Source organism: Dipodomys merriami, unplaced genomic scaffold (assembly GCF_024711535.1).
Source record: "Dipodomys merriami isolate MVZ:Mamm:240054 unplaced genomic scaffold, mDipMer1.0.p SCAF_49, whole genome shotgun sequence".
Taxonomy (NCBI): domain Eukaryota; kingdom Metazoa; phylum Chordata; class Mammalia; order Rodentia; family Heteromyidae; genus Dipodomys; species Dipodomys merriami.
The window spans coordinates 1806984-1822341 of record NW_027206057.1 but is presented as its reverse complement, the minus strand read 5'-3'; the positions used below and the strand labels follow the sequence as shown (position 1 = coordinate 1822341).

At 38.1% G+C, this 15358-nt stretch overlaps 1 long non-coding RNA gene across 2 annotated transcripts in view; it reads left to right on the top strand.

Moving 5' to 3' along the window:
* The window catches only part of LOC138809213 (uncharacterized), a 118229-nt gene that overhangs the window by 96699 nt on the left and 6172 nt on the right, over positions 1-15358 (top strand). For both annotated transcript variants that reach the window (XR_011366749.1, XR_011366750.1), the window contains exon 3: positions 10909-11014. This is a non-coding gene — a long non-coding RNA (uncharacterized lncRNA). The remainder of the gene's footprint in view (positions 1-10908; positions 11015-15358) is intronic.

Below are 15358 nucleotides of genomic sequence, written 5' to 3'. Positions count from 1 at the left end.
TCTTTCCTGATAAAACTTTCCTATCACTTTCACTACATCTTGAAGCTTTCCTGAATTCTTTTCTCACAAGACACAAGGACTGAGGTAGATAGCCAGCACTGACTTTCAGTCATCTCTGAGGCTCTGTCCCTTGCTGTGGAAAGAGATACTGAGCTGGGCGCTGGTGGCTCACTCCTGTAATCCTAGCTACTCATGAGGCTGAGATCTGAGAATCACAGCTCAAAGCCAGCCTGGGCAGAAAAGTCCATGAGACTCTTATCTCCAATAAACCACTAGAAAACCGGAAGTGGCACTATGGCTCAAGTGGTAGAGTGCTTGCCTTGATCTGACAGCGCCCAAGCCCAGAGTTCAAGCCCCACCACCACCAAAAGAGAGAGAGAGAGAGAGAGAGAGAGAGAGAGAGAGAGAGAGAGAGAGAGAGAGAGAGAGAGAGAGAGAGAGAGAGAGAGAGAGAGAGAGAGAGATTGAGTTAAGGAGCTGGGGAGAGTAGGGGTAGCAGGGGAAAAACAAAGGAGGGGGTAACAATGCTCAATAGGAAATGTACTCATTACCTTACTCATATAACTGTAACCCCTCTGTACAGTATCTTTTGTGTGTGTGTGTGTGTGTGTGTGTGTGTGTGTGTGTGTGTGTGTGTGTACAACAGTAATAAAAAGAAAGATATTTGAAAAAGAGACTATATTCTGGTCACTCCATTTTCTGACTCAGCACATGACTGTGCGTACTCAATATGTATTTGTTGAGTTAATATATTATACTTTGAAAATCATAAAATTTAAGAAGTGAAAGGTACCTTTATTAGTCCATTTTATTTTCCTATAACTGAATACTACAGGTAACTTATAGGGGAAAAAAGTTTACTTGCTTTGTGGTTTTGAAGGCTGAGATGTTTAAGATTGGACAGTTTTCATCTAGTAAGATTCTGACTTGTTGGGGACTGCTGATTGCAAGGTGTTACAAAATGAAAAGGACTAAGGAGTCATGTTTTTCTACCTCTTTTTTCCCTTTTCCTCTTTTTCTTTTTTGCAGTTAGCACTTTACCACTTGAACCACATCTCCTCTGCCTCCTAAATGGCTAGGACTAAAGGCATGAGACACCTCTTTTGATAGAGCCATAGTGCCATGCTTTTAGGATCCTACTCATTTTGCCTCATTGAATCTTGATTACTTGCCCCCTCCCCCAGGACCTACTTCTAAATGTCATAGTCAAGTTAGTTTCTACCTTCCAATGCCTCACAATAAGAATTAAACTTCAACATGAGTTTTGCTAGGTATATTGAAACCATAATGGCACACCTATGATGAAGAAAGGTGAAGAAAGGTAGTCTGAAAAGACTGTCTCAGACAAACATTCCAATCATGATTCCTACTTAGTGCAAAAGGTAGTAATTTTAGTGCATGATTGAACTATTGTAAAGGAATGAGTTCACAGAGCTGAGAGGGAGCAGATGACATAGACATTGGGTGGGGCATTCAAGAAGGTTTGGAGGCAGAGGTGGCTGGCTAAATAAAGGGAGGTCTGATGTGTCCATGTTGAAAATGAGCTACTGCAGTTGGGAATGTCTGTTTACAAATCAAAGCAATTAAAAAAATTTTTTTTTTGCTTTATCAATATCTTCCAATTTCCCTGCCTAAGGGTATATGTGTGTGGGGGGGAGGGGGGGTGCTGGTACTGGGGTTTGAACTCAGGGCCTGAGCGCTGCCTCTGAGCTTTTTTGTTCAAGATGAATGCTCTACCACTTGAGCCACAGCTCTACTTCCAGATTTTGATGGTTAATTGGACAGAAGAGTCTCACAGACTTTTTTCTCCCCCAGGCTGGCTTTGAATCACAGTCCTCAGATCGCAGCCTCCTGAATGGCTAGGATTAGAGGTGTGAGCCACAAGTGCACAGCTTCTCTGCCAAATTTTTGAAGCATAGGTAGGAAATATAAAATTGAGACTTCATTTAAATACAGATTTCTTTATTACTGAGTGAAACAGAATTGTGTTACATGCATATTCCAGACTTTGGTAACTACAGATAAGTTAAAACAATAAAATCACATTTCTCTTTTTATCTCAATATTCCTACCCAGTCATTCCTTTGGCAAAGCAAAAATATTGACCATTACCTTATAAATAAATTACCTGACAAACTTCCAAGGATCAGTGGGAGGGCTGTGGCTCTACCCTTATTCATCTTCCCTCAGATATACTTTCCACTTAATTCCTATGGAGAAAATGATGGGTGTTGTGAAGGTGTGATTTACTCTTTTGCCTCCTAACACATAAAGGCAAACTGGACTCCAGAAAATAATATTTGAAAAAGACCCATTACCTTCCGGTTTTTGAGTGTCCTTTACATCTCTAGAGACAAACACAACAGCAAAATAGTAGAAAATGCACGAAAGAAACCTCAAGTCCTATGTTTTGTTTATGGATAAAATGATGGCTATCTTACTAACACTTAAGTAAGAACACATGAGGGCTGGGAAGGTGGCTCAGTGGTAGAGCGCTTGCTTTGCGTGCAGGAGGCCCTGGGTTCAATTCCTCAGCGCCACATAACAGAAAAAGCCAGAAGTGATGCTGTGGCTCAAGTGGTAGAGTTCTAACCTTGAGCTAAAGAGCTGAGGGATAATGCCCAGACCCAGAGTTTCAGGCCCTTGACCAACAAAAAAATAATAATAACACGAAGTTGTAGTGAGACATTAGTCAGGTGGTATGGTAAGATACAAAAAGCTCAGTTCAATAGCTAGAGATTTAGGGGTGCTCACAACATTGAAATATTAGTTGTAAACATTTTGGCCAGTAGTTCCAGGAGCATAAATTTGGGATGATTATTTACCTTTATAAACAGTTTTCCAGTCTGTCAAATGGAGAGAAAGATGCCTTTCTATGGGGCTCTTGTGACATGTCAAAGCATACAAGGAAGGGCATAGTGCTGGGTATTTCACAAAGACAAAGGTTCTTTACTTTTTCCTCCTATTTCTTTCCTTCCTCCTGCTTCCTTCCTTTTCCATCTCTTTCTTTTGGAGATAGGATCTTGCTTATAAAGCCTAGGCTGGGCACTTATTATTAAACCAGGCTGGCTTTGAACTTCTCAGCTTCTGCAGTACTGGATTTACAGAGGAATGTCTCATATAGAGTCTTTTATGTTAATTTATTTGTTTTGCCTTTTGTGGGGCTTGAACTCAGGGCCTGGGCACTGTCCTGAGCATTTAAGCTCAAGGCTATTGCTCTACCTCTTTGAATGACAGTGCTATCCCCAGGAATGTCTCTTTTAACTAAATTTAATAATGAAAAAACTCTCATTAGTGATTATTTCAACATACTATCTTTTCTTCCCTTGCCTGTTAGTGATTGCTGTGAGGTCTCTTCTACAGAGAATCCTTAAATGATAGCGAAGAGTAACTTGTCCTAACCATGGGAAGAAAGTTTTTCTTAATACAGAGATGAACTGACAAAAATGTTACATTATGTAAATAAGCATATTGACAAAATGACTAACAGTTTCTCCATAGAGCAGGTAGTGACCCATTTTTGTCCTTTGTTCAGAAGCCAGATGATCTGCAGGAATCAAGTTCTAGAGCCTCTAATTTTCCACACTTCGTAGGAGCCTTAGGTCACCACTTACGCCTAAGAGCATAAAGACTGGAAGGTTAAGCATTTGGAGGGATGTAACTATAGCATTTTAAAAAACAAAATATAGTCACAAAGAGTACCAGGTTTAAAAATGTCAAACTATAAATAACTCTTTGTATTATGCAGGCCCAACAGAAGCTTGCTCTATCTCTGCCAAGATGGCTACTTTCAAAAGTGACTCCTTTTTATCTTTTGAATATTGGGGTGAGCCGATAAATTCTGTTTCTCTAACCCTACTTTTTCCTAAAATATACAAGAATTAATGGATAGTTAACAAATGCAGATTCTACAATGTATTAAGCACAGGTTGTCTTTAGCAATGAGCAGCACATTCTGTAAGAACTGATTTTTCTAGAATTTAAAGGGAACATAATATAGAGTAAGAAAAAAAATCCTTTGGAAATGCAAGAGTGTCCCTCTAAAAAGGGCACTGAAGTGATAAAGGAAACAACAGTGGGAAAGAAGGGAAGGATGGGGGCGGAAGCTGATGATTCAGCCTGAGGGAGTTGGGGTGAGTACTGTGGGCAGGGCTGTCTAAGTGTGAAGTAGGCAGGCAGTTATGACTAGCATTGAATGGGAGATAATTAAGAGCAAGTTGGTACCAGTAACTGCCAGGGAAAGAAAGAGAATGTGTCCAGAAAAAGCAATTCTTTCTTTCAGTGCTGCATTTAAACACCTACCCCATTTGGACTTGAGAATTTCATTTTAAAATTAAAAAACAACCCCCAAACAGTTGCTTGAAAACAAAATGTTAGATGATTGTGAAATTTTACATGCTTTCTTCTAATAGTATGGGGACAACATTAAAAAAAAAAACTGTGCTGAACGTATTTTCTTGGAAAGATATATATGTATGTCAGTCATTTTATAAAGGAAAAAGTATTACTGTTAAAAGTCACACACAAGTTATCAAGTTTCAATGTGGGATCAGCTACACATAAAGTTCTGAATCATTCATGATAGATAGGCCTGCAAATGCACAGCTTCCACAATCCTTTAAATAGCTTTCTGCATTGAAGAGCATTGTAATTAAACTGCATCGAGTGTCACTGCAGAAAAGCCTCTAAATTATGGGTCTAAGTGGGGGCGAGGACTGTTATTTGATTGCTTGACAATCAAAACCAGAAGATGTTCACATATGCATAACCCAGACTTACTGTAATTATATCAGATGCAGAAGAAGTGGGAGGAATAGGAGTAGCTTTGGATTCAATAATCACTTGTTTATCTTTCTTTCAAAAATAATTTTTAAACTATTCATAAATCCTCCAAGAATGCCTACTCCAAATGGTTTTGTATAAGAAAAGATATATTAGCAAGTAGCCAGTCCTTTGGTGTATCCTAGAAAGAGGTTTTGAAAAACTGATCCTAATAGGATATTCAAAATGTAGACTTCAGTACTAGCCAGCACTCCATGTTTCTCATCTCTTTGTTCTCTTACAAACTCCCCTATCTCTTAAGACAGGGAGGGTAGGTAGCAGATGTTATGAGAATACTGCTTAGACAATGGGGAACTTTTCTCCCCTCTTAAAGAAGCCCAAACCTTGCCTTTTAGAAAGAATAGACACCATGATGTCTCTCCAAAGCGCTTGATGACTTATTAGGCAATACAAGCACCAACAACCACACCACTGAGAAACTTGGGAACCTGAAAACTGGTTTGGCTATAAAGCAAGGCTGTACATCTTTTATAATTCTTCCCTCCAAGGAAAACTAAGACCATTAACTGTATTACTCCATATGTAAAAAATAAAATGATCCTAGCCAGGAGCCAGTGGCTCACACCTGTAATCCTAGCTACTCAGGAGGCTGAGATCTGAGGATCGTGGTTCAAACCCAGCCCAGGCAGGAAAGTCCATGAGACTCTTATCTCCAATGAGCCACCAGAAAACCGGAAGTGGAGCTGTGGCTCAAGTGAGAGTTTTAGCCTTGAGCTGAAGAGCTCAGGGACAGCACCAGGTCCAGAGTTCAAGCCCCACGACGACGACCACCACCACCACCACCAACAACAAAAAGATCTTAAGTAATAGGATCATTTGCACTTGACCCCTTCCTTAATATTTAAATAAAAATGGCTCTGGTAATTGTACTAAGTACAGATTTACTTAGTAGCCCATCTCACTTAATTAAGAAGGTTTATCAGTAATTGATATATTAATATCAATTAACATTTTTCATAGACAAATGAGGGAGAGGTAGACAATTTCAAGAATAATTAAATGCTCTAAGAATGAGGTTCAGTTGAGTGCTGATAGCTAATGTCTGTGATCCTAAATACTCAGGAGGCCGAGAACTGAAGATAGAGGTTCATAGCCAGCTCTTATCTCCAAATAGCCAGCAAGGCTGGAAGTGGAGCTGTCCAAGTGTTAGAGCACTATCCTTGAGCACAAGTCTTAGGGACAATGTCCAGACCAGAGTTCAAAGCACAGGGCACAAAAAAAGAATGAGATTAAATGATTTCTAAAGAGATTGTATAAAACTTTCTAAACAAGATCACACAAAATATATGATCCCTAACATGTACCTCTAGAGGGCAGTTGGATAATGACAGTTTTCATTCCAGTAAGGGAGGGGGGGCAAATATTTTCATGAGCAGGGATATACAAAGACAGTCTCAAGGAGCTTGGTATTCAATAAGTCCCTCATCTTTAGTGGTGTTGAGAAACAATTGACTATATGAATATGAGGTTTCCAAGAAGTAGACCCTCAAAGGAAAATACCAATTATACCCATTCAAGTAAATCAGGGAAGACTGGTAGGAAAAAGGGAGAGGAGATATGGAAAATATGTGGGATACAAAGCATACTTTATCACACACTTTATCCACTGTGGTAACAGGCACTCTAAGCCCACTCGGGAATTCTAGGAGCCAGTGCAAAATTCACACCCCACTTATTCAGCCTCAGCAGACTGAAGAATCTGGGATATTTATACACAAATGTCTATCAGTTGAAGTTGAAAGCTGTTCTAGGAGGGCAATTTTAACCACCTGTCACTTCCTGTCTGCCTAGTGAGAATGTATTAAACCAGGAGCTGCAGGTTCAAAAAAAAATCCTGTAGCAGAGAAATGTTGTGCTGGCAGTTGGAAGCCAGGGTGGGACATAGGGAACTAACTGTTAAGGGAGAATTTCTTGAAAGTATCTACTGTACTAGTGGAAAGTTTGGTAAGGCTTACCCAGACAAGCTATTTTGATATAATGACAAAAGGATTAGTCAAACCCATTTTTTGTTTTTACGTAGTGTTTTATTTTCCCAGATTGAATATGACTGACTATCAGATACCATTATTTTTCTTTGGAGCTTTTCTCAGGCCTCATCACTGTCTACTAGCTGGCTTCATGCAACCTGTCCATCTGTTCTGGAATTTGCCACCCAGAGGAAATTCAAACTTAAGATTCTAGAAAGGTCTGGATACTCTGGAAGGCCACTGAAAAGCTTGAAATTCTATGATAGTTAGAAGAGGTGATGACTACCCCTCCTTCAACAATCATATTTTATGATTTAATTGTATGATGTCTTTTTTAAAAATCATGGTGCTGTAGATTGTTCTACCAGTGAGCTATACCTTGGCTCTTGTTTTGAGACAAAGTCTTGTTACATAGCCCATGAAATTTCAATCCTCTGGTCTCTGCCTCCCCAAAGTTGGAATTATGGGGGTGTAGCCATCATATCCTCCTAGCCTACAGCCATCTGCTGTTTTTAAATTATGCTTGCAAATTTATTAAGTGAAATAGCTTGGGTCTATAAATACTCATGATCTAATAAAGCAAAATTATGTGTTTCTAAATGCTAGTTAATGGAACAATATTCATGTACACATTTGCTACTACTATTGTTATTTATGCAATACAAGTTTAACTTGAGCCAACATATCATAATAGATTACCAGAGAAACTGCTTGGCATACCCTAGGTACAGTTTTGAATATCCAGCCATGCTCCAATGAATTTGGTAAGGCAAGTGAGAGTCACCTTCTTAGCCTTTGACCAGAAGGAAGGATGACCTTTGAAAAGAATAGTTAAGCTAAAACTTTTTAACAATCTGGCTTTCCACATTATGCTAAGGGCAAGAAACCGGATGCAAAAGGTTAAGTGCCATGACATACCGTTTATGTGACATGCTAGAAGAGACAAAACAACAGGGACAAAAATTAAAAGTGTTCATCGAGAGTGGAGCTAGAAAAGGGGAGGAGAACAGTGTAGGGAAAGATGGATTTTGTGTTCTTTGGTAATGCTTCCACTATTATGTACATTTGTCAAATCTCATCAAATTTATATCAAGAAAGGGTAAGTGTGCTGTATTTACATAGATCTGTAGATCTGATTTTTTCAAATATGAAAAAATAAAACAATAAAATCTTCAGGCCTTAGGCAATCTCTACAACTGCAGTGACTGCAGCTGTTGGGTAAGATGACCTCTGAAATAGGAAAAGAATTTAGGTTCCCTGACTCTCAGGTACTTCTTTCTAGCCATTCAAAATCTCTTTGCTCTTCAAATATGATTAAACAAGTCAATGGATAAAATAGGATTTATTTTGTTGTTGCTTTCCACTTCCTGTAATATCTTTTTACCTCCAGCGTTTCTCCCTAGGCCCTACTTCTGAACTTGCATTTTATTATCTCAACATATTTGTTCTCTTAAAGGAGATTTACAATGGCTTTCTATAATTTCCAAGTAAATTCCTAGGCTGTTAGAACCATAATCTCATGGGAGAGATGGCATAGTTTGATGCAGACTTAAGTTCTTCCAAGATGCTACTTCAAAGGCTGATGCGCTTGTCCTCCCTGGCAAAGCAATTTCTCTTTTCTTGAATTCAATGTGCAGAGCACATTCCCGAAGGACCTTGACCTAGATTCTTTCATCAAGTAAGTCATGGGGCAGCTGCCAAAGGCAGTAAACTGGGGAGCAAGGCGACATGACAGAGTGGCTGGCAGGTATTTTTGTATTTCCTTGGGTGACAAGGGTGAATACTCATACCACTCTGTCACTGAGGTGGGATGGGGGGGTGATGATGAAGGAGAGCATATTGAGACAGACTCCACAAAAGGATGATAATAGAAACCCGTGTCTGTCTCCCTCTATCATCTGGCTTATATCCCTGTTTCATCCTAGGTGCTTAAAGGTTGCTTATTTGATTCATTGTTCTCTTCTCTGTGTCTACAATATCACCTCCTTTACTTCCAAGCAACTCATTCCCCTTCCTCATAATTCTGCACATCTTAAGCCTCCCATTTCTCTTTCCTCACCCTCTGGCCTTCCCTAACACGAGGATATTAGCCTATAGAGGACAAAGATTTTTTTCATTTCCAAGGGATATTTCTCTTATCTGGAACATGATATATTCCTTATAAATGTTTCCCAATGAATAAAGAATTTACTTATGATGCTTTTAGAGGTCGGCTCAATCAGAAATTATTTCAACTGAAATTAAGTTTTAAAAAACTTGCTCATTTGTGTTGGCTTACACAGATGGACATTTCTTATCTGGCTTTAAAATCATAGGTTAGAGAAAAGAAGCTGCTATTTTAGAAGAACTAGAGGTCAGGGCAAGCTTCTGATTTACTTAATTCTTCATGATGACTAAATGATCTTCAAAGCACATGACCTTTGAGATCATGTAAAAAAAATGCAATACTAGTTATATTAGTATTCTGTTGTTGCATTAAAAATTCCCACACAGAACCCTAAGCAAAAACCTATAGATTTAGTATTTCATGGTTTCTAAAGTATGAGTCTGATCATTGGTTAATTAAGTTCTCTCCTTAAGAAATCTCGAGACTAAGGTCAGAAGATCAGGGTATCTACTCTCTATTCTTATTCAATATAGTGTTTTAATCCCTAGCCACAGCAATCATGGAAGAGAGATAAACAAAAAGACTACAGTTAGAGGAGCAAATAAAATTATCCCTATTTGTAGAAGAAATGATCTTATAGTTAAAATACTTAAAGAAAAAACACTTAAAACTCCATGCCCCACCAACAGAAACCCCCAAATCCAAAATTTATGGTAAAAAATTTTTCAGCAAAGTAGCAGGATACAAAATGAGTGGCTTTCTGTATACCAATAACAGAAAGGTTGAAAAAGAAATAAAGAAACAATTCCATTCCTAATTGTTCCATATATGATGAGTAAATTTATAAAATTATAGTAGGGGCACAATAAAATTCTGCCAACTGCAGAAGCAATCGTAATTATGCCTGTCTCTACCTTCCCAAAAGCAAAAGCCTTTCCAGATTCCCCTCTATAAAGTTTTCTCAGATTTCATTGGCCAAGATTATGTCTCATGGCCCTCAGTAGCTTCCATAAGGGTGACTGATAAAGTGGATATCTAGCTTTTCTAATTTCTGTGGATAAAGTGAGAAGAGAGGAGCTTTGAGTAGGTGTCAGTTAGTCTACCAACAGAGCATTTCGCCTAGTTAATCCCCTAGAATCCTTAATTCTAAAATATTAGATCTGGAAGAAGACCAGATAGTGAAGGCCTCGATATTGAAATAAAGACCAGAGAGCTTATGTGAACTTCTTTTTTAAATATATATTTTTTTATTATAAAGATACTGTACAGAGGGGTTCTAGTTACATGAGTAAGGAATGAGTACATTTCCTATCGAGTATTGTTACCCCCTCCTTAGTGTTATGTAAACTTCTCATAGTCACATATTATTTGCTTTAGAACATCAAGCAAAATTTAGTAGCCCTGGCACAGTAGTTTATTTAAGCCACAAGGAAAAAAGAGAGAACACACATAAACTAATGAGGGAATGGGTCACTATTGAACTTGATCCTTAATCCATTTTTTAAAAACACATAAAACTGTTTTCTACATTTGAATCATAATTTATGGAGCTGACACCTTGGGACAGGGAGATGACCATTAAAACAAATCTACAAGAGTTTAGAAAAACACAACTTCAGACTTGGGATGGCAAGGAAAGTATCAAAGAAGACCTGGGACCTTAGAGGACAAATAAAGTGCAGCATGGGAGATCAGAGGAAGGTATTCCACCTAAAAGGAGGTAAGAGCAGATCAATTCCATTTGATCAGGCTGGTTTCAGAGAAGTCTCTTAAGGAGCTGTTTTCTTTTAGTCTAGGAAATGAGTATTGTGTACTAGCTTGAAATGGTAGGTGACAGTGGGGTTGGAAGGAAGGTTGTGTTTGTTGATTGGCTAGAATTCATAAGTAGAAGTACAGCAATCCAGTCTAATGCATTTCATAGCTTCAGTTCCATGGCTGACCAGTACCTCAACATATAATATAACCAATACATAGTTTTCATTAAATTTATAGATGATTTGGAATAGAAGACAAAAATGGAAGGACATACTGATATCAATAGGGCCTTGTGGAAGAAAACACCCAAGAAGCAAATGAGCCTAGAAATGTATATACCCAGGTACCACATTTTTTTTAATTTTTTAATTTTTATTTTTTATTGTGAAAATATTGTACAGAGAGGTTACAATTACATGGGCAAGATAATGAGTACATTTCTTATCAAACATTGTAGCCTTCTCCTTTGTTTCCCCTTCCCATCCATTCCCATCCTCCCTCACCCTCCCTACCCAATCCTCCCCTCCTTCCCTCCCCACCAAAGTTGTAAAGTTTGTTTTTGACATAACAACTTGTACATCTCATTGTTGCAATGGGTCTACCTGTATCCCTATTTAAACGGTTTGTTTTTCCCCTTCCCCTCCACAAATTAAACCAACATCAAATACAGTGAAAGCAGGGTTATACTGTGGGGGAGGGACATACAAAGCAACAAAGAAATAATCTTATAAATGTGTTAGAAACAAATGCATGAAAGAAAAAAATTTGAATACATATCTTAGGGTTCATTTCCCTAACATCACCTTATCTGACCTTTTCTGCTTGACTCATACATATACTAGATATTGCAAATAAGGGAAGCCATAGGACCTATATTTCTTTGGACCTGGCTTACTTCACTTAATATAATTTTTTCCAAGCCTTTCCATTTCCTAACAAATGGGGCAATGTCATTCTTTCTGATGGAGGCATACAATTCCTTTGTGTATATATACCACATTTTCTTGATCCATTCATCTACTGAGGGGCATCTGGGTTGGTTCCATATCTTAGCTATTGTAAATAATGCTGCAATAAACACAGTCGTGTTGGTAGCTTTAGTGTGGTCTTGTTCGTAAACATTTGGGTAAATGCCCAAAAGTGGGATTGCTGGGTCATAGGGGAGCTCTATGTGGAGTCATTTGAGGAACCTCCATACTGCTTTCCAAAGTAGTTGAACAAGTTTACATTCCCACCAACAATGCAGTAAGGTGCCCTTCTGTCCACATCCCCTCCAGCATCTGTTGTTATTAGAGTTCTTGATTTTAGCCATTCTAACTGGGGTGAGGTGGTAACTCAATGTTGTTTTGATTTGCATTTCTTTTATGGCTAGGGAGGTTGAGCATTTCTTCATGTGTCTATTGACCATCCTTTCTTCCTCAGAGAAGTTTCTCTTTAAGTCTTTAGCCTACTTGTTCATTGGGCAGTTGTTTCTTTGAAGATTTGTTGTTGGGGGATTTAATTTTTTTAGTTCAAGGTATATTTTAGATATGAGACCCTTGTCCATTGTATGGCTAGTGAAGATCTTCTTCCCATCTGTGGGCTTTCTATTGATCTTGCTAACTATGTCCTTTGCCATGCAGAAGCTATGCAATTTCATGTAATCCCATTTGTCCAACCTTTCTTTGATTTGTTGTGTTTCTGGGTTTCTATTAAGAAAATTTCAGCCTGGGCCAAGGAGACCTAGGGTTTCTCCTATTCCATCCAGTAATGTTTTCAGAGTGTCTGCTTTGACTCCGAGGTCATTGATCCATTTGGAGTTGATTCTGGCAGGAACCACATTTTTGTCAATGATAGGCTACACATATGTCAGTGCTCCTATAAGACTATTTATAATGCAGCTGAAAAGTTCCAATTGCCTACATACATTGTAGCTTTTGAAATATTGTAGTGAAAAATGAAGCAAAAAGCTTAACTCTCATGTTTGTAGTGACACTGGTGTAAACAAACCAACCATGCTGCTAATCATATGAAAGAATAGTACATGCAATAATGTACATTGAGTGAATCAGGATTATGATAAAGGACTTACATTACTGGTTTATGTACTTACTACACTATACTTTATATTGTTATCTTACCACATCCTCCTACTTACAAAATAAGACTTCACTATAAAAAAGCATGAAGTATTATGCTGGCTGCAACTGCATATATCTCATGGTTATGCTATCTCCCAATGTTATGGATTAACTGACCTCTATCATCTTGGTTTGAGTAAATACCTAGTATGATCTTTGCATAATGAAAAATTATCTAATGATGGATTTATTTCTAATTTTCAAATGACATTGGCTGTAGTTTCAGCTTGCAGATATTAGGGCAGAAAGAAAAGGCAGTGACAAGAATTGGAAAGTGCCTTCATTTAAATGGGAGGAAGTGAAGCCAGAATTAGAAAACAGGTATCTAAGAAACTAGAGGAAAAAAGATCAAGGACCCAAGAAGACAACAGAAAAGAATATATAAGAGAGGGGCCAGCCAGCAGTTTCTAATACAACTTCACAAGCGAAGGGGCAGAGTGAAGAAGCAGATTTCGAGATTTTCAAGAGTGAGTTGGAAAGGGAGCTGACAGCTGATATCAAAAGTCTATGATAAAAAGACAATCAGAGCAGGTGGCTCATGCCTGTAATCCTAGCTACTCAGGAGGCTGAGATCTGAGGATCACGGATCAAAGCCAGCCCAGGAAGGAAAGTCTGTGAGACTCTTATCTCCAATAAACCACTAAAAACCGGAAGTGGTTCAGTGGCTCAAAGGTAGAGCGATCGCCTTGAGCTGAAGAGCTGAAGGACAGCGCCCAGGCCCAGAGTTCAAGCCCCATGACCGAAAAAAAAAAAAAAAAAAATCAGAGGTGAAAAAATGAAGGGAAGATTATTTTGTTTGCTTAAGTCTTAGAGGATATTGGCTTGAGAATGGCTTCTGTCTTAGGGTGCAGGTCAGAGGAAGAGGTTGAATGGATACAAAGAGAAAAGAACCTGCCAAAGGAGTCAGAAAGTGGATTCACATAAAGGCACCCTTTGTCTTCTGGATTCTTTTTTGTATTTATTTTAGTGATATTGCTTAACTGAAGTTCGATCTCCATGTCTCTGGGCAGTCCTGGGGGATTGGGTCCAGGATTGGGAGGGGGTGGGGCGTGTAGGTGGTTCCAAGATTCCTAGTTAAAGAGCTCCCTCTTCTGTCAGTGTAGCAAAGTGCTATTTATATAGTTTTTTTTAACTTCTAATTGGTATAAGTTAATTGTACAAAGGGGTTTATTGTGTTATTTCCATGCATGCATATAGTTTACTTTGATCAAATACACTATTCCTTTTAAAATCATCTTCCTATGCCTCCACATTTATAATCATTGGTGAATTTCATGATATATTCATAAGTACTTAAAATGTACTTCAATTATGCTCACACGCAATCATCTCCTTTCCCCTTCTTCCTTCTCACTGGTTTTCCCAACCAAAGAAAAGACTGCCTTTTGAAAATATATCACTTTTTAAGATATATGAATGAAAATAGGTGGTATTTAACTTCCTGAGCTTGGCTTAACTCACTCACCAAGGTGATCACCAATTCCACCCATTTCCCTCAAACAATATAATTTCAATCTTCTTTATAGCCAAATGATACTTCACTGTGTACCACAGTTTTACATTTTTTATGTATTCATCAATCATTGGACACTTCTGTTGATTTTACAGCTTTATTATTGTGAACAGTACTACAATAAACACAAATATGCAGGTATGTTCATTGTATGTTAACTTATATTCTTTTGGATATATACCCAAGACTGATACGACAGAATCATACAGTAGTTTTATTTTCAGGTTGTTTTTTTTTTAGAAATTTCAAAACTGATTTTCATAGTGGCTGTACCAATTTATGTTTATGTTTCTACTAACAGGGAATAAGGATTTCTTCTCCCTCCACTCTCCCTCAGACCTCTCAGTCTCACCAGCATGTGTTGCTTATTTGTTCGTTTTGGTGATAAAGGGGTTTGAACTCAAGGCTTTACACTAGCTAGTCAAACTCTGCCATTTTAACTACACCTACAGTCCATTTTGCTCTGATTATTTTTTTGAGATAGGGTTTTGCTTTCTTGCCCATGTTGGCTTGGCCTGTGACTCTACTTATTCTTACTTCCTGCATAGCTGGGAAAACAGGAACATGCCACCATGCCCAGCTTTTTCTGTTGGAATAGGGTGTCCTGAACGTTTTCCTCAGTGTGTCCTGGAGCTACAATCTTCGCAATCTTAGCCTCTTGAGTAACTAGAATGATAGTTCCAGGCTGTTATTTGTTTTCCTAATAATAGCCATTCCAACAGAGATGAGCTAGAATCTCACAGTTATTTATTTATTTATTTATTTATTTATTTACATTTCCTTTAAGACTAAGGATGTTGGACCTTTCTTCAGTTATTTATTGGCTATTCATACTTCATTTGAGACTCACTTATTCAACTCATTTTCCCATCTATTGATTTGATTATTCAATCATTTGGTGTTTAATTCTATAACTTTGTATATTCTGGATATGAATCCTTTGTCTAGTGGATTTTCTCCCATTTTGTAGGCTATTTCTTTGCTGTGGTTTTTTTCCTTTGATGTATAGAAGTGTTTTAATTCACAATCCCATTTTTCAAATCTTGCTCTTACT